Raw genomic sequence first — 19760 nt, 5'->3', positions numbered from 1 at the left:
TCCACACTATGTAAAGAAAATGTCCATTAAACCATCGATTTAATCTGACAGGAGGAACACAGGAGGTGCTGGTCTACTGCTGCCACATATGTAAGTTTATGTCACTGAGTTTAATCCAAACTCATTGTTTTAAAACACAGAAGTCACAAAATAACACTGTTAAACTGATTAACCAGCAGCTCCTGCATCCCTGTGAATTTAAATCACTGATGTTCTCTATGGACTTTGGTTGCAGGGATTTCATTTGATTACCAAGTAAAACAAATGTGAAAATTGTAGTTTCCACTAAGGTGTATCATCAGTTTCCATGGCGATGATGATCCCAGTTTTATAAACCCAGTTGTGCTTTTGAAGGTTTATGCGGAGGGGAAACTCAGCCGGGGAGAGTTAAGGTCATGTGTTTAGCTGTGATGATTCTCTGTGACCTTTTAACACTGGGACGGCTCTTCCTACCTGGTGTGCCCTTTTCTACTCGCTCTCCGTCTCCCTCTGTCTCTCGCTCGTCCTCTTCCTCCTGCCGCCCACCTGTGGGTTATTGACCAGAAACAGCAGGAATCAGCCTTTCTTAGATGATTAATGCATAGGAAATATTTTCCACCTGGTACCAACGACCCAGGCAACAGTTCTCCTCCAGAATTTGTTGTATAGTTTTGTGGGGGTTTTCTTGTCTTCTTGTAAGTTTTGTTCTTGGCAGAAAATAATCTGTTGAGTTAAATCTCTGGAGCTGCTCGGAGCCAAGTGTCAGTGAGCTCATTTGAAAACCAGAGCTGGAATGAATTCATGGCGATGAGTCTGAGCTGGGATTTATCTCGCCAGACGTCTGTTTCCAGCGGAGTGGACGATGCCATGGACGATGGCGCTGAATAATAAATGTATTTTTGATCCAGACTTTCTTCTGCAGTGTTCCAGGAAATGTTCAAACCCAATCTTCTTTCTGAGTCCATGTCTGAAAACTCAACTAAACTATCACACAGTTGGTGTTTTCACTGCTTGTGCAGGAGTCAAATTGACTTGAGAACATTTTCTCCTGGACAAAAGTTGAAAAACTTGTATTTTGCTGTAGACAAACAAAATATGAGACTAAGAGTTCAAATACGACAACAGCATATTGTTGAGGAGGGTGTCGCCCACCCCTCTCCAAATATGAAAGAAAGGCAGAATGTTTTGACATTTTTTTCACTCCTGCGTGGTTTAGATTTAAAAATGGTAATTGTGATAATAAAAATACAACTATTATAAAACTGTGCAATTGTATGTAACATTTACTATTCTTAGTCGGACTAAGACAACAACTCAGGTTTCCACAATGTCCTGTAAACACGTTAGTCCGACTAAAATCAAGCTAGCTAGTCCTTAGACAACAATTTGGTTTTCTTAATGTCCTGTAAACATATTAGTCCTACTAAAATCGAGCTATTCTTAGTCGGACTAAGTCAATAATTTGGTTTTCTTCATGTCTTGTAAACACGTTAGTCCGACTAAAATCAAGCTAGCTAGTCCTTAGACAACAATTTGGTTTTCTTAATGTCCTGTAAACATATTAGTCCTACTAAAATCGAGCTATTCTTAGTCGGACTAAGTCAATAATTTGGTTTTCTTCATGTCTTGTAAACACGTTAGTCCGACTTAAATCAAGCTAGTCTTAGTGAGACTAACATACATGAATAATGTGATTCATAGTCTGATTACGTCGAAGCAAAAACCTTTTTCAGATTATTCCCCTTTTTTCTGAGATTTTGTATGTTGGACAAAACTACGTCCCAGTCTGACAAAGACAAATATTTGATGAATAATAACCATCAAATATTTAAATGTAACGCTCATCCTTAGTCTGTTTGTTTGACGTGGAGATGGACAGACTGAGACAGAGTGAGAGTGAGAACAGGAGATGTGGCTATGATGAGAGTGTAGGATCAATATTGAAGAATGTTTTCTGTGGACAGTAAATCTGCTCAGCAGCACACACGCACACACACACACACACACACACACACACACACACACACACACACACACACACACACACACACACACACACTCTCTCCTCCGCTCAGACTCTGCTGGTTATTTTATCCTCAGTCGTATATAGAGCGGGATTACAGTGTCTCGCGAGTCGTCGTGTGGTGCCGCTTTAATGACCGAGGATTATTCTGATTTATTATATTATTGGGGTCTGAGGTCTGGAGGACCCTATTGAAATTGAAGGAGTTATTAATATTCTTATTTTTGAGGCCTTTCCCATGCCCCAAAACTAACAGATTGGTCAGACCTGGTGAAAATTCACGCCTGAAAGTGGTTTGGTGAATGTGCGTCAAAAATTGCATTATGACCATGATCCACACCCAACAGGAAGGCCGCCATTTTGGATTGAACGCCCAGTTTTTGGCGATTTTTCACCAATGGCATTTCAACAAACTTGTCTGAGTTTTAATTGTTTTTTTATTGTTATTTCACTGCTCACGTGTTTTTCACTCATTTACTTCAGTTCTGTGTAATTTGATTTTTAGTGAATTTCCATTCGTAGGATCACTGTGAATGGGGAAAAACCTTGACTTGTTTCAGTACTAGTTTATTATATTTAAGAGCCACAAGGGAAACTTTCCACTGATTTCATGTATTATAATTATGGTTCAGACTATGAAGGCTGAAGTTTGTGTCTGTTTGTGTCTCCCTGTACCAAAGTCCATAGAGAAAATCTGTGATTTTTACATCACAGCACACACTGACTTTTTCAAGTGTGTGTGTGTGTGTGTGTGTGTGTGTGTGTGTGTGAACCATGTGACTTAACTCTCCTCTTTTATTCATTTTCCTCTCCACCTTTACTCCTCCACGTTTCATTGCAGTTATTTCTCCTCTGATATTTCTATGAGTCAGTCTCTTTGTTAAAGTTGTTGTTGTTCAAGTATTTTTTATTTATTTCATTTTTTTTTTTTACCTTTTGATGCAGAGTTGTGGGGGAGGCAGGATCTTTGTGTGCTGTGTCCTCTGTGATTCTGGTTTAAACTTTAACTTTTAAGATTTTTATGCAAGTTTATTTAAAAGAAAGAAAGGAAAAAAGAGATCACTGCTGTTTTCATTTTAACTGACATTCAGTGAAGGGCAGAGTGATCTTCTGTTACATCGCCGCCTTGACATTTTGTGATTTGGCGCGGGAGGACGGGGTGTCGTTCGTACGACTCTGCAGAGGTGGATTTGTATTTTCTTTAACCACAGAGAGAGAAAATACCCCGTCACACTTTCTGTGTTTGCAGAGAGTTGATACACATTCATGCTTCCACTTAAAGGAGGCTTTAGTGAATCATTCATTCCAGGAGTGTATGATGTATAATTATGGCTATGAAAAGTTTTTGCTTCAGTTAATAATGAACATTCAAATAAACATGACATGACACCTTGCTCAGGGGTGAGTCGACAGATTTGTTTGCTACTTTGCCATCGATGATGTAGAATAGAGCTGAAACAATTACTCGATTATTAATCGTCCACTATTTTGACAATCGATTAATCAGTTAAAGAAGTTTTCAGAAATCAATGAAACAATAGTTTTTGGACAAAACAAGACATTTGAGAACATTATTAATTATTATTGTTTCTAGGTTTGAGAAACACTGATCAACATTTTCTGACATTTTATGGACCAAACGATGACTCGATTAATGGAGAAAATAATAGACAGATTAATGGAGTATGAAAATAACCGTTAGTTGACTGACTGACTGAGATTTAAAAACAAAAAACAGGCAGATCTTGAATGGGTTCTACACTTGTACACAAGAAGAAAGTGAACAATCTTTTGATTCTAGAAGATAGAAGCTGTTCTGGAATGATAAAGGGTTACGGCAAGATACGTAGCGAGACGACATGAATGCGACAAAACAGACAACAAAGGAGGACATCCAGCAGCTCTTTTTTCCCCTGGTCGGTCTGTGGCTGTTTGTCTCAACAAAGACGTCAAGCTTTTATGTGAATAGACTGCAGGTGTTGAAGAAACATCGTGTTTTTATGTCGTTCAAGCAAGAGACTGTACAACTGTGGTTTTCCCAGGGTGCCAAAAAATGGACCCACACTGGACACAGTAAAACCATGAAACCCATCAGTAACAACCTTGAAATGCAGTTTGAGATCAGAGATATTCAAGTGATTCGGTTTTATATTTAATGCTGTATGGGCGGAGGATTTTATTATGTCTTTGGGTTGAGTCATCGTCGTCTTTTCTCTCTCTCCCGCTGAGAGGCGTTTGCTTGATGTACGTCAGACGTCTCCCTGCGGGTCATCGCAGGAACGACTTCAAGAGAAACGCAGAGTGAGTGAGTTTGAACGGGAGAAAACGGGAGAGAAGCTGCAGGAGGGAAGAGAGGGAACGGAGGAAAAAAGAGAAATGAGAAGCAGGGAAAAGGAGGGATAACTGAGGTCATTTCAGGTTTTCTGAAAGGACAAACACTGTTGTCAGTGAACATCCAGTCACATCTTTAACAAAAGTCTCAACTAATCAAATCTACACCAGCTCAGGTCTAACATACAGTATGTTTAAGAGCATATTTGCCACTTAATCTCATCGTTAGACCCTCTTTTCCACCAGGAAACAAGTTTGTGTCACTTTGTAATCTCCTCACTCTCACACACCAAACCCCATGGAGGAAATCAACATTTTAAGCTCATGAGGACACAGGAGCTGCTGGTTTAGTGCTGCCTCGTTTGATAAGTAACTTGATAAGTAAATCTGAACATTCAAAATTCATCAAATAAAACATTTGACCTTCCCGGTGGAGGCAGCAGTGGATGAACAAGCCCCGTGTGTATGGATGTAGAAACGATGATTTTCTCCATGGACTTTGGTGCGGGAGAGTGAGCGTTTTACAAAGTTACACAAACTTAATTGTCCAGTTGTGCTAAGTGTGAACTGAACGTGCTTGTTACTTATGGTGATGCTGCTGACAGACCCCGTCTTATCTCCTTCCCGTTGACATTGAACCCTGGCGTGTAAAGAAAAGAAGTGGATGTGGAGGATTTTTACAAGTGAATAGTCTCAAGACATGAAGCTTGAGAGAGAAATAACAGCTCGTCTTCCTCCTCCTCCTCCTCCTCCTCCTCCTCCTCCTCCTCCGGTGATGGAGCTGTGTGAGAGTGCAGTGGGTGGGACGGCAGCCTCGTGACCACGAACTCTTTGCACTTGGAAACAACCCCACACCTCTCTTCCTCCTCCACCTCATTCTGTCTTCTTTCTTCACCTTCTCTCTCTCTTTCCTCTACTTCTGCCTCCGTCACCAGGCAACTGGCTGTTCCTCCCTCTGCTCTCTCTCTCTCTCTCTCTCTCTCTCTCTCTCTAATCTTCCTCATCCGTAAAGCCTCTCTCGTTCCCTGGCATCTTTTTTTTTGTTGCTGCATCGGTTTATGAATGTCCATTTCATACATTTCAAACCTTATGTTCGACACAAATCTTTTGATGAAACTGAACCGAAGACACTTGAAAATGTCCGTGAGTTTAGGTGTGAACGCAGCAGGAGAACAAAGTCAGAAAAAGCAACTTTAGCGTACATTTGCGTTCATTGAGGTTCCGTGAGTCACGCCCTGGTTTATGAACTCCTGTTTTTGAAGCCTCCAATTTGGCACCGTCTCCCTTTGAAACCAAATATAATTACTATATTTGGAAGAGCAGGGGGTGGAGCCTGAATGACAGCTCTTCTTTTATACATGGATCCATTTTCCTACCTGATGGCACTACATCATATATCCTGGCTCTAAAGCATTACATACAGTCATGGCTGAACGTGTTGGCACCCCTGATTTTTTCCCAGAAAATTATTGCATTTACGCATGTTCTGTTATACACATGTTTATTTCCTTTGTCTGTATTGAAAAAATACAAAGAAGCAGAGAAAAATATATGAATTTGATATAATTCCACACAAAACTCCAAAAATGGGCCGGACAAAATTATTGGCACCTTTTCAAAATTGTGGGTAAAAACTTTGTTTCAAGCATGTATCCAACAGGTGTAGTAATATAAAAATCACACCTGAAACCAGATAAAAAGGAGAGACATTGAGTCAATCTTTGCATTGTGTGTCTGTGTGTGCCACACTAAACATGGAGAACAGAAAGAGGAGAAGAGAGCTGTCTGAGGACTTGAGAACCAGAATTGTGGAAAGTATCAACAATCTCACGGTTACATGGCCATTTCAAGAGATCTTTGTGTTCCTTTGTCCACGGTGCGCAACATAATCAAGAAGTTTAAAACCCATGGCACTGTAGCAAATGTCCCTGGACGTGGACAAAAAAGAGAAAAATTGATGTAAGGTTGCAACGCAGGATAGTCCGAATGGTGGATAAGCAGCCGATCAACTTCCAAACATATTGAAGCTGTCCTGCAAGCTCAGGGTGTATCAGTGTCAGCGCAAACTATCCGTCATTGTTTGAATGAAATGAAACGCTATGGAAGGAGGCCCAGGAGGAGCCCACTGCACTGCTGACACAGAGACACAAACAAGCTAGACTGCAGTTTGCCAAAATGTACGTAAATAAGCCAAAAATCCTTCTGGGAAAATGTCTTGTGGACAGATGAGACCAAGGTAGAGCTTTTTGGTAAAACACATCATTCTTTTCTAGTTTACTGAGGCTTACAAAGACAAGAACACTATACCTACAGTCACATATGGTGGAGGTTCAAAGATGTTTTGGGCTTGTTTTGCTGCCTCTGGCACTGGGTGCTTTGACTGTGTGCAAGGCATCATGAAATCTGACGATTACCAAGGGATTTTGGGTCGCAACGTAGGGCCCAGTGTCAGAAAGCTGAGTTTGCGTCCTAGGTCATGGGTCTTCCAGCAGGACAATGACCCCAAACATACCTCTAAAAGCACACAGAAATGGATGAAAACAAAGCGCTGGAGGGTTCTAAAGTGGCCAGCAATCAGTCTGGATCTTAATCTCATTGAAAATCTGTGGAGGGAACTTAAAATTGCTGTTGGGAGAAGGCACCCTTCAAATATGAGAGAACTGGAGCAGTTTGCAAAAGAAGAGTGGTCCAAAATTCCAGTTGAGAGGTGCAAGAAGCTTGTTGATGGTTATAGGGAGAGATTGATTTCAGTTATTTTTTCCAAAGGGTGTGCAACCAAATATTAAATTGAGGGTGCCAATAATTTTGTCCGGCCCATTTTTTGAGTTTTGCTTGTAATTATATTCATTTTGGGTTTTTTCCCCTCTCTTTTTGTGTTAATCCAATGCACACAAAGGAAATAAACATGTGTACAACAAAATGTGTAAATGGCATTCATTTTCTGAGAAAAATGGTGCATTTTCTGGAAAAAACCCAGGGGTGCCAACACTTTCAGCCATGACTACATACTTTCTAGTCTATTTGACCCTACGGGCAACCCATGGCCAAGTGGAAAGGGAACTTGGCTTCTTAAGGTACTCCTGGGTAAGGTACCCACCCTCCAGGTTTCTAGTAGAGGACTGATAAAAGGACTAATTTAATTTCAATGAGACTATAATGTACAAAATGGATGTCATTCTGTGTGGAGAAACAAAAGCTGAAAGTAGTCATAGAGGATATAAACTTTTACATTTATTAATGTTATAAATACAGTGAAAAGGAGTGTCCAATTAACGATGAACAATGGGTACTCGCTCAGGGGTACCCAAGTCCTCGAGCTGGAGGGAATACGAACCGGCAACCTCCTGGTTACCAGACCGCTGTCTTTTTATATATATGTATATATATATATATATATATATATATATTGTTTGTTTTTTTTCTTCCTTCCACATTTTCACTCTCACATCTTCTTCCTTTTCCTCTCCTCCTCATTAGCGCCACAGAGACATTTACTTTCAGATGAGTTGAGATTCACCGGCAGCGGCCCACTAACCACACTCGCAGGAGGAATTCATTATTTATGGCCGACTCCACCGGGAGTCACTGCAGTTTTACGGCTATACATCCACACTTTAGTTATTTATTCAGTCTTATACCAGACTGTGGCAGCATCTTAGTTTTTATGCCCACGTCACAACAAGACGAGATTTTTTCATCCACTGCCTGAAGCCTGTTAGTTATAAATCAACCACATTTTATATCTTTTTAATCACGTGTTTAAAAATGGAGAATATTTACTAAATCATTTGTTTACGGTTAGATTTTCCTTCATCTTTAGTTATTTTCTAAACTCCTCCTTCTTGTCTTCATCTGAGCTCTCGTGACTCGAGTGCCGAGCTCCAGCTGACGTGACTTTATTACAACTTTCTCTTTCACAGACATAAATATAATCAGCAGGGAGTGTGTGACACACACACACACACGGGAGACTCATACATTTTTAAACTACAGCGGTGTCATTAACCTGTTCTCCCTCTCCTCTCTGTTTATTACCTCAGTTAAAAGGTCACATGTTGTTGTTCACGCCTATTGAATTGTGGGTAATTAATGAAGGACACTGTTCTGTTCACATTTACAGGAAAACACTTGTTTTGCCTGCGTCAGGAGGACGTAGGTCTGGGCGTAGGAGAATGTCCAGAACCTTTGGACAATCCCCAGAGCAACTTCTCCAGAGAGATCTTTGGTCTTACACGTCCTTCCAGATAATCTCTGGAAACTTAGACCTGAAATCACATTTGTTGACGTTGTTAAAGCTGCAAATGTGTTAAGAGCTAATAAATGAAGGTGTAGGCGCTAAGATTTGGATTCAGAATGAAAACAGTCTGTTACGTCATGTCTGAAATTACACATCCCTGCATAAGGCCAACATACCGAGTCGTAACAACAATAGCTTCTCACAGGCCGAGTCGACAAGTGTATTAATTGTTTGGAGACACTGTGGTGTAATGTGACTTGTGCTGTTGTTTTCCTGACTCGCACAATGGAGACCTGTGTAGGTCGAGTGCTGGATCATCACGTCTTAATGACTAAGAGTCAGCACAAATGACACCGTACGATTTTATTTGAGATTAACACGGCGAGTTTACACGGAGACGAAGAGCAGCGTTTATGTTCGTTATTGTCGGGGAATAAGATTGTTCCACATGGGAACGTCAATCTCTGTAGAATATTTGGACCCTGACTGTTGGTTTGAACATTTTCACAAACCTACAAGGTTTCTTTCTCTCTGTTTTTGTGTGTGTGTGTGTGTACCAAGTATTACTAATGTTGTGGGGACCAAAACCTGTTTACACAGTCACATTATGGGAACTTGTCCTCCTTGTGGGGACAAAAAGCAAGTCCCCATAACGTAAATTACTACATTTTAAGGTGAAGATATGTTTCATGGTTAGGTTGAGGTTAGGGTTAGGGTTAGGATTAGGATTAGGCCAGTAGTAATTGTGGTTAAGGTTAGAGTAAGTCTCCAAGAAATGAATGTAAGTCAATGCAATGTCCCCTCAAGTCATGAATGTCGAACGTGTGTGTGTGTGTGTGTGTGTGTGTGTGTGTGTGTGGTTATGATTCGTAAACACAGTGAATTCAAAAATTCTTGTAACATTGCACAACAGAAATTCTGTTTGAGGTTCGTGGAAAAGTTAAAAATAAAGGCAACGGAAACAGATTCAGCAAATATATAAAGTGATATTTGCAACTTACTACGCGCTTCTTCACGGTTACGTGATACAGTACCATGGCTAATTCTTTTTTGTCAATCTCTGAAGGTTTCATTTTCAAATACAGCTGAAATAAGACATTTATTTGTGTTTGTTCAGGAACAACAGTGGGTTAACATGCCAGACTGTAGCCAGTGGCTAATTGCAAATGTCCCTGCTGTTGGACTAATAAAGGATCATTGTGCTGTGTCTTGTCATGTGTCACGTCACGCATGTTAATGGTACACAATAAAATAAGGAACAACAGCGATGGCTGCCTGCAATTTACTATTATTTTCATCATTTAATTAGATCATCAGTCGATCTTTTTCTTGATTAAATGATTTGTTTGGCTTATAAAATGTTTGTTCTATAATTATAACAAACCAAAATGATTGAGTTTTAAGGATTTCTTTGTGCTATGGGGCAAAGAAACCAGAAAATATTCACATTTAAGAAGCTGAAAAAAATGACAGAGCTTTAAGAAAACACTCAATCTGTTAATGGTTGTTGCCCTAATGGCAGAATATACTTCATTCCAGACAACAAAAAAGGACAAATGTTGACACAAAATGTGCAATTCAGCGATAAAAAGCACCCGGAACAACAGGCTGAAAGTGTCAAAATGTTAAAGTGCTGGTTTTAGTGCGCATTGATTATTTCTCCCGTCTGCTCAGATTTGAACTTGTGACCTTTTTGTGTAAAAGCTGTCAGGTTGTGTTGTTGTGTTGTTGTGTTGTGATGTCTCTGGATAAACGGCTTTCAATAGAGAAACTTTCTGAAGCAGAACTGAATGATGAAGATAAATAAGGATAGAGTTTTCATTTTTTACTGTCGGGGACAAATAACTGCTCTAAGCCACTGTGACTGGTGGTTTTGTCGAGTGTGTGTCTGCGTGTGTGTCTGCGTGTGTGTGTGTGTGTGTCGTATTCAAACACAGTTAGTGTCGTTATCTCACTTTTGGTCCAGTGGCCTTCTCTTCACATCTCTGCCTGCCCTCACTGCATTTTCCTATTAAACAAATCATGTGGAAACAGAATGAAAGAGTGAACTGTGCACGACGACGTGGAGAGAACCCGTCGCAGACTCTGCTTTCATCCAGTGAGAAGCTGCAGTTGTGTAGCTGTTGTGTTCGCCTTGTACCTTAACCCTCTCATGACAAATCTATGTTAGCCTAATTCTACGATGTCCTCAGAATACGACTGCTGTCTGTCGAACAGGAAAATTAACTTTCTGTGAAACCTTGTCAACCGCTCACTCTCCTGCATCAAACCTCACAGAGAAAATCATCTGATTTTACATCACAGCACACAGGAGTTGTTGATCGTTGTTGAAATGTGTTATTATGTGATGTCCAGTGATGTACGGCAGTGACACAAACTCACCACAGGAGGCAGCAGTAGACCAGCAGCTCCTGTGTCCCCATGAGCTAAAAACGCTGATTTTCTCTATGGACTTTGGTGCAGGGAGAGTGAGCGGTTTAACCGCTTCAGTTTCCTGTTGAAAATCTATATTCATTTACTAATTTAAAGCAGATTGTTTTCCTCACCGTCACATATGTGGCCCTGCATCATTATAATGAAACAAAAGAGAACAGCAGACGGTCTCCTGCTGTCACTGTTTTCTTATAGAGATGTCAATAATTGTCCTTCTGTCCCGGTGGCCGTCCATGCCGTGGTTGGTTGACCTTTAAACATAGCACAAAGGTCACCCCACTCCTATTTCTTATGGCACAGATTGAATTAAATGTTATGAGATTATGATCATTCATTTCATGTTTTTTGTGTGTGTGTGTGTGTGTGTGTGTGTGTGTGTGTGTGTGTGGTAGGTTGTACTCAGCCGCTCTCCTGTGTCATGTTCCGTCTCTGTTCCAGGTTAAATGAACCAAACTACAGGTGTGAAATTGGTGCCATCTTTCCAAAACGTCACTTTTTGATGGGAGATAATAAGATAATAAGAAGTGTCTTATTTTTGTGATTAGAGGAGAAAATGGAGAGGAGCAGATGTGTTTTGTGTTTTTTTTTAGTCTCTCTCCTCCTTCTCTCGCGTTGTGCGTCTCTTTGTGTAATTGTCACGTCGGGTGATTGCAGCCGTGAGGCACGGATACACACTAACCTGGTTTCTGTTCAAATTTAACCTCTTTTTCATCCATGAGTGTTAAGCAAACATTTGGGAGTTAGATCACAGAGATGAGCAGTGTTTTCTGTCAACCCTCTTATGACCATCATGATATTCAGGCCACTTTGATTGATTTAGATTTTATGGCTGTTACATAGACTTTGAGTTTTGTTCTATCGTGATGCATCGCTGTACGATTGTCTGGTGGTATATTGATGATCACAGAATTATTGCGTCGCCACAGTTTAACTCCAACAATGTTCATCCAGCCCTGAAGCTCCGCCCACAGCCGCACTGAATCCACACAAATTACTGACTAATATTTGTTTGAAGCCTCTTCACGTCCACTTTGAATTTACTGCATGTGTGTTTGACTGAGTTCCTCAAAATCGATGAGTTAATGTTCCTGAGGACACGCACGCACGCACGCACACACACACACACACACACACACACACCCTTATCAGTTAGTACTTGCAGAGCAGAACAGCCTCAGGTCATGCTGTTTGATGAAAGTGTGTGTGTGTGTGTGTGTGTGTGGTGATGTGGCTCCTCCCTCTGATTACACAGAGCAGCATAAAAGAAAACAGGATAAACAGGAAAAAGCTGGAAACTGCACGTGAACAGGAGGTAACTAACCAGTCAGCTGGTAACCAGTCAGCTGGTAACCAGTCAGCTGGTAACCAGTCAGCTGGTAACCAGTCAGCTGGTAACCAGTCAGACACAATAACTATCAGCTACTAACCAGCTGTTTAGCCATCAACCATTTAGTTAGTTATGTAGGTAAGTAGTTGGTCCATGAATCAGTCAAGACATTTAGTTAGTTTACACTAAAACATATTTCAGTTAATTTGACAGGGTTTGTTAATTAGTAGGTAATGATAAGTCACCGATTCACTGGTTGGTTGGCTTGTTATTGTCAGTCGGTCGGTCGGTTGATTTGTCCTTTGACAGATGTAGTTAGTTGGTTAGTTCCACTGTTTGTCATTTGTACTTGGTTGGTTGGTTGTTGGTCTTCTGGATGATCGGTTGGTGGTGTTGGCTGTTAAGTTTAGAGTGGACAGATACATGATATTGGACTTTTTTGCTGATATTCGATACATCGCGAGTGCTGACCTACAGTTCGGCATCGTTGGCTTTGGTTCTTGTGTCGGACGTCGCGCTGGTGACTCTTCCAGTGACGACACTCTCTGACCAATCAGTGACCGGCAGTCTGCTGGCGTCACACTTTAGTATCGGCTCAGCTCGCTTACAACCAGGTACTATCACTGAAGGAAAAGCAAATAAAACTGGAACTGTGTAGTGGAAAAGCGTCATTAGTTCACCTCGTTAATTACTAAGTTGTCTCTGTTCTTCCGTCTCATGCTGGTTAAACCGTCCCTGCAGCAGTCAGCTGGTCAGTGAGGGGCGGGGCTCTATGTCTGCTCTGCTGCTTCCAGCCGAATTCCACTCAGCCTTCCACTTGTGCAGAGATCCAGCCTCATTCAGTCATTCATTCACTCAGACAGTCAGTCACTGTCAGTGTGTGTGTGTGTGTAGATGCTGGGCTGCTGGTCAGCTGCCTTACGTCTCCCTCAGGATCTCGGTGTAGAAGCGACAGAGGATCCTCCGAGGTAAGAGCAGAGTGGCAGAGTCTCAGCAGGATGTTTGTTTGCTCATGTTGTCGACTGCTGCCGTTTGTGTGTTTGTGCGGCTGCAGAGCGAGGACACACACGACAGCAAAAACTGGATTTTCTTTTTTAAGGCAGTGAAATGTCATCGCTGCATCTGTGGCCGTGGAATGTTGATCACACCCTTTTCTTTACAAGTCGCTGTCAGTTTGTTGCTGCCGCTGCTGGACGCGAGTGTTTCTACTCAAACACCAGTTTTATTTAGTTCTTTTTGTCTGGAAACTTTGTTCAAAAATCATCTGAAACAAAGAGCAGCTTCACTAAAGTTAGATGGAGAAACTAACTAAAAAAAGTCACAGCGTTCGTTTAGACAACTTTGAGTCCCAACAATTTTTAATTTAAGTGATTCAAACTAAAAAATAACAACTTCTATAAAACACAACTTTGTGGATTTCTTAATTTTAGTTGAAATTAACTTTTTTTCACCCATTTTCACTTTCCAAAGAAGTGAATAAAAATAAAAAAGCAACTGCATCTTCCGTAACACGAGGCTTTGAAGAACATTGTGTAAGAAGTAACAGTATAATGTATATAATATGAAAACTGGAAAGTGAAGTTTGAAAACACTTAATTAAAAATTTATTTAGCTGTTGCCGGACAGTCATGAAATTTTAATAAACTGAAGTGAATATTGTCTCGCTGTGACTGTAGGTTTAGCCTCATGTAAACAAATGTTGTGGAAATAAGTAATTGAATTATTATATTCGATAATCTTAATCAGTAAAAATATCAATATACATCTTTAAAGAGCTGACTCTGATCTGACGGTTTCACATGTTCGTTAAACAGATGTAGAAATGACGAGTTGGTTATATTATATTTTTTAAACGTAAAAGTAGTGGCGGGAGTTATTGGAGAGAATGCGATTTAATTGGGCGGCCATGTGAGGACAGTGCACCGGCTTAATCCCGTCACGGCCCTGGAATGAATTTTCCGACCTACTGAGGTTTACATGACAGTAAAAAAAATCAGTTCCCATCCTCGTTGAATACCCGGAAATAACAGAAGAAGCTGGTACACACAAAAATGAGATGACGACAAAAACATTGTGGAATTCACGCAATTACATTTTTTTGGACTGAGAAGGAGATCGATTTAAAGCTCTGTCAACTTAAAAACTAAACTATTTTCAAGTTAGTGGAAGGTAAAAACGACGTGTTAACTATATTAGCCGCATTCTAGAAATGGAAACAACCTAATACAAACAAACTGAAAGGCATCGCCCCCTAGTGGAGCGGAGGCAAATTCAATATCCCACTAATGCTTGTTTACTGTAACAAGGAGAGTAGAAAACAACTTAACTGAATTCTCGACTAAACTGGACATGGACACTTGTCACTTACAGATGAAAGTAAGGCTATTAAATCTGGGAAAATGCAGTTGAATATGGCAATTATTCATATCATTATTCAAGGGATTCTGGGTCCTTGAAATCCTTGAGTTTGTTTGTTTGTTTCCTTGAGAAGTTTTGATTTTGAAAATTGCAGGTCATTGAAAGTGCTTGAAAATTGTGCAAGAAAGAAGTGAAGTTGATATTTAGGTTGTTTGTTGTGACGCCACCTACTGTTTCATGCCCTGCGATGCTTGTATAGTCTTACGCAGTCATAATTCCTAGCGTTGTTGTGATACACTGTTCTCTCTCTCCCTCCCTCCGTGCGGAACAACGCGCAGTGAAGTTAAGCAAAGAGAGAGCAAATGACTGGTGAGACAGAGATGTTGGAATTTTCAACCAAAGACAAATTTACAAAGACTGACTTTGACAAAGATCCCAAGGACAATCACTTGTCCAGATGCAGAGCGTGCTGCAAATCAATAAAAGTGGACATGGGCGAAGACGCTAATTACAAGTTGTCAATCCCATCTTAAACTGTGTCAGCACATTCTGTCCTTGAATTTGAGGAAAATTAAGTCCTGGAAATTCCTTGAATTTGATGTGGGAACCCTGTTAATCGCTGCAAAACCACACTGCTTTTTTTTTTTTCTTAAAAAATAGAAAAATGTGACTTGAGTTTTCAATGTGACTGTTTGTTAAAAAGCCCACTGGCTTTGTTTAAACAGAATTATCCTAAAACGAGTTTGACAGCAGGTGATGTCATTTTAAATAAAAGGTAATTTAAGAGACCGTCTTTAGCTGCAGGCTCAGGAAAAAGAGCTGATGTAATGAACGTTGACAGTGAGAGCAATGAAAATGTTCCTGTTTCTGCTTCTGCTGCTGCCAGACAGCAAAGTTCTGTTCTATTCACTTTTCTTTGGTTCTGTTCTGTTGTAGATTTACGTGACGGTGATAACACTGGCTTTATTTAAAAAGAATCACATGAGTGTGTGTTTGTGTGCATTGTTAGTGTGGAACGCTGGAGCAATGTTTAGCTCTTGGCCAAACTTGAAGGCACAAACGTCAACAGTTTTAGACGAGCATGAAAAGCAGCTTCTTTGTTTGCGACACATTTAAAGTGGCCATAGCTTTGTCCTGTCTCACTTATATGTGAGACATGGAGGTGTACTTACAAACATGATGTTTTTTATGAGCCTATGTAAATGTCTCATCAGCCGCGCGGTTTCAGACCAAAACCACAGCCACAGAACACGGACTGTCTTGTGATTGGCCAGCCAACGAGAACTTTCCCACTATCTTGTGATTGGCCAGTTAGGAAAGGAAAGGAAAGCATCTTTATTGTCGTTACACAACAACTGGTATTGCACAACGAAATGTCAAGGTCAGATGGAGTTGGGTTGATCAGAGCAGCTGCGACTGAGGGACCAACCTGAACGAATGTAACTAACATGTATTTTGACGGCGGGAGGAAACCGGAGAGCCCGGGGGAAACCCACGCAGACATGGGGGTCACTTCCGGTTACCTGGAAGTGACGTAATTGGCACGTTCAGCTCTCAGACCCGCAGCTCCCCCTCCCCCTCTGGAAAGGCGGATGCACCTCTAGTAATTATCAAAACATTGAGTAATGCCGTCGCCACGACCCCTCGCTGTAATCCATTACGCATTTGATCCGGAGTTTGACCCAGAGTCAGAAGACACCGTGACAAGTGAAAGACTGCTGCAGGACGCCTGTAGCTTGGATAACGTTGTGGTTACCGAGATGATACACACACATACATGCAAATGAGTGTGTAGCTTAGCCTGTAGATAAGGCTATCGCATAGCCTATAGCTAAGGCTATCTCTTATGCTAAACGGCAAAACAAGCACACAAAGACAGTTTTCCAGTTTGTAAAAATATACGTAATATACGTTGTTGGCACTTCTCCTTCCTTTAGGTGAAGTTTGGTGCTGTGTCCTGCTTTATGTTGCTACTTTCAACCATAGAAGAAGAAGAAGAACTACTCTCGTTGTAGCTGCTGAGTACAAACGGTATGCTCAGCAGCTACAACAAGAGAAGTTCTTCTTCTTCTACGGTTGAAAGTACGTCACCGGATGTGCCCGGACTCTAGTGCCCGGACTAGGAGGTGCTGCTGTTTACAGGAGTGGTGAAATTCGTCAGTTACATAATTAGTCAATGGAAGGGCCGTTCCACTTCGTAGACTTTAGGAAAACAATCAAACCCTGCGCTCTCAGCAGTGGCTGAACTGATTGTTATGGACGTTTAGGACTTCATAGACGAGGTGATGATGCAGATACACACAGAAACGCAGCATTAACTGGCACTTCCGGGCTATGGGATCTTTAAACATTTATATAAATATGATTTTGTCAATGGATTGGTGTGGGATGTCAAGGAGAGATAATTGTTTTTTCCGAGTAAGTTGGTTAGTTAGTTGTGGTCTGTTGATCTGTTACGAATATTTGGCATGCATACTTCTCATTACCGTAACCGCTAGACCGTTTGTGATATCTAGAAAATACAAAAACTATGGACCGGCGATCGGTACAGGCTGTGACCCTGCCTTTCGGCCTATGTGAGCGGAGACTGTGCGACCCTAATGTGGAGAATAAAGCGGCAGAAGTAGAGAAATAGAGCTTTATACGTCTACATACTTGTCATTACGGTAGCCCCTCAGGACTTCCTGCAGAACGACCAATGGTCCAATCACAGACAAGATTCACCAGCGTGTCACACAATTGTGACGCCGGCTTCTAAGTACGGTGATTCCTAAACGGTTGAATAACTGTCAGATATCTTGGACAAACAGAGGCAGAAAGAAGAACTCACTCATTGGACATTTTTTGACAATTCTACAGCAGTCTGTGTCTTCTCCTGGATTTATAACATGGTACGATCATATGATGCAGTCACATTCACATGAATATGAGCTTCTTGATTGTCTCTCTTGTCCAAATATTTGAAGATATTACGTTGGACCATGTTTTTGTTTACTTTGTTGACTTACGAAAGGAGGTTTTCTTGTTTTCATAACAGGGTGGGAATCACAGGACACCTCCCGATACACAAACAAAATGTTAAAAGTGCAGGATTTCTATATTTTTTCACAATCATAACTCTTAATGTGGTTTCTCCACTATTTCACGTTCAGAACATTTGTTGGAGGACCCAAAAAAACATCTCCTGTGACCCATCTGTGGGTCCCCAACCCAGACTTTGGGAATCACTGGTCTAGTAGAATACACTCGACTTCTTTTTTCTACTTCTACTTCTACTTCTACTAAACCTACTTCTTTTGCTTTCTGCATCTCTACTTTTACTCACTCTATTCTGATTTTGTTGTGTTTTCTGACTTTGTTTGAAAAAAAGACAAGTTTAAAAAAGGAGAAAATCATAATTTTTAAGGTAAATTTATCTTATCAAATCTTTATGGGTGTTAGTTAATTAAAATCTGTTGTTACAGTGAAATGATGAGTCTCCTGTGGAGAAACTGAATCAGTTTGCTTGACTAATTTGTAGTAAAAACAGCAGAATTGAGGGATTTTCTCTGATTGAATGTGTGTTTGAGTTAAAATTAAAAGAAAAATTCCCTAGCTGTGCTTTTTTCCCCCACAGTGTTTGTTGAGTCACAGTCAGATTAGAGGTAGACCGATTAATGGACCGTTTACTGAGTCAGCATTTCAAACTGCCGTTACTGCTACTCTTTTCTTAATTATTAATTCATTGTGAATGTCGAGTCACCATGAAGCTTTGTCTCTGTTTTGGAAATAAAACACAAAGTTGTAACTAGAATCACAGGGACTTTAGGACTGAAAAACCAACAGGAAGAGAAACCTTTAATCAGATTAAGACGCTGTAAACCAAACAATTTTAAATTTAAGTTAAACCCCAGTGCTACTACTACAACTTTTTAAAAACAGAATATTCAGTAAACAGAAGTGTTTTAAAAACAACAGTGAAAAACAGAGACTGAATTATACTCAGTACTCGACAGCAGAGATCATGATGTTTGTGTCACGTCCCGAAATAACAACAACCACAACACAGGAGCTCAGATGAAGTCAGCTGACTGATCACGTGACCTCCAACTCCATGAGCAGTGAAGCAAAGTAGATAAGGGAGAAAGAAGAAGAGCTGGAAGAAAAAAAGCCAGTTCCACATCATATTTTAATATAATATCATATAAGTACCATATTTGATTTATTATCCATTGATATTATCACTATTATTATGTTTTTACATTATTTCACAGGATTCGCATTCTGAGTATTTAGGACGTAGCTGACAAACAAAATTGTACTGTGTGTATTGCTTAAAAAATGTCCAATACAATATTGATACCAATGTGTTGACTTTGAAACCAGTCACTCAAAAGTAAAATTCTTTATTTTTAGCGTTTATTGAATTAGACGAGCAAACTCGTTACGTTTCTACCGTCTCAGCTGTTTATTTACGAGTCACTGGAGTTAAGCAGGTTAGACTAAAGACCCCAGGTCATGAGACCAGCAGGTTTCTGGACAATGGTCGCTGTTGTGTTTCCACATCCCTGTGAATTCCACAGTGTTCTTCTCTAATTTGTTTTTTTGGTTGGAATTAGAGACCTAAACTTAAAAGTTTGTTTTTTCCACATGGGGATACTGGGCACTTAGCCAGTGGAATTTGAAGATTGACGTTTTTAAATGTTTACCAATTTTTTTTTTTGCCATCACATTTCCACACTACACAGCTGACGACTCTCCAAACTTAACTTATGAAAACACACGCAGTGGACAGAATTTTGACACCAATTATTTATTAAATCTAGTTTAATTTAAATTTAGGTTAAAATAGGTTTGAGCTAATTTTATGTGACCCTCTGTTCTTTAGAAGATTGTTTGGATGGAAGCACAGTTTAGTTTGCTTGTGTTTTTTATTTTCCTTTACAAAACTTCAGGTTAGGGGCCACATGGTGATGCAGGGGCTACCGTTGTTGCCTCACAGCAAGACCAGAGCTTGCAGCCATGTGGGACTGTGTTTTTGATTTTATGAATCAATAGACCATCAATGTCTTGTTTTTCTGATTCTAAATGGA

The 19760-nt window shown here is 40.4% G+C and overlaps 1 protein-coding gene and 1 long non-coding RNA gene across 3 annotated transcripts in view; one reads left to right on the top strand and one right to left on the bottom strand.

Annotated features, from left to right (window-relative positions):
* Positions 1-19760, bottom strand: part of LOC131446107 (uncharacterized) — a 36440-nt gene that overhangs the window by 1859 nt on the left and 14821 nt on the right. Inside the window, exon 2 of the long non-coding RNA XR_009233890.1 lies at positions 454-525. This is a non-coding gene — a long non-coding RNA (uncharacterized LOC131446107). The remainder of the gene's footprint in view (positions 1-453; positions 526-19760) is intronic.
* rab27b (RAB27B, member RAS oncogene family) overlaps positions 1-19760 on the top strand; it is a 34490-nt gene that overhangs the window by 1857 nt on the left and 12873 nt on the right. The window contains exon 1 of one of the 2 annotated variants that reach the window (XM_058617107.1): positions 13164-13298. The exons of the other annotated variant lie outside the window; for it this stretch is intronic. The gene's annotated coding sequence lies outside the window, so the exon portion shown is untranslated. Of the gene's footprint in view, positions 1-13163; positions 13299-19760 lie in introns of those variants that run through there. 2 annotated transcript variants of the gene reach the window in all.

Source organism: Solea solea, chromosome 19, assembly GCF_958295425.1.
Source record: "Solea solea chromosome 19, fSolSol10.1, whole genome shotgun sequence".
Taxonomy (NCBI): Eukaryota; Metazoa; Chordata; class Actinopteri; order Pleuronectiformes; family Soleidae; genus Solea; species Solea solea.
This window is presented reverse-complemented; position numbering and strand designations above follow the sequence as displayed.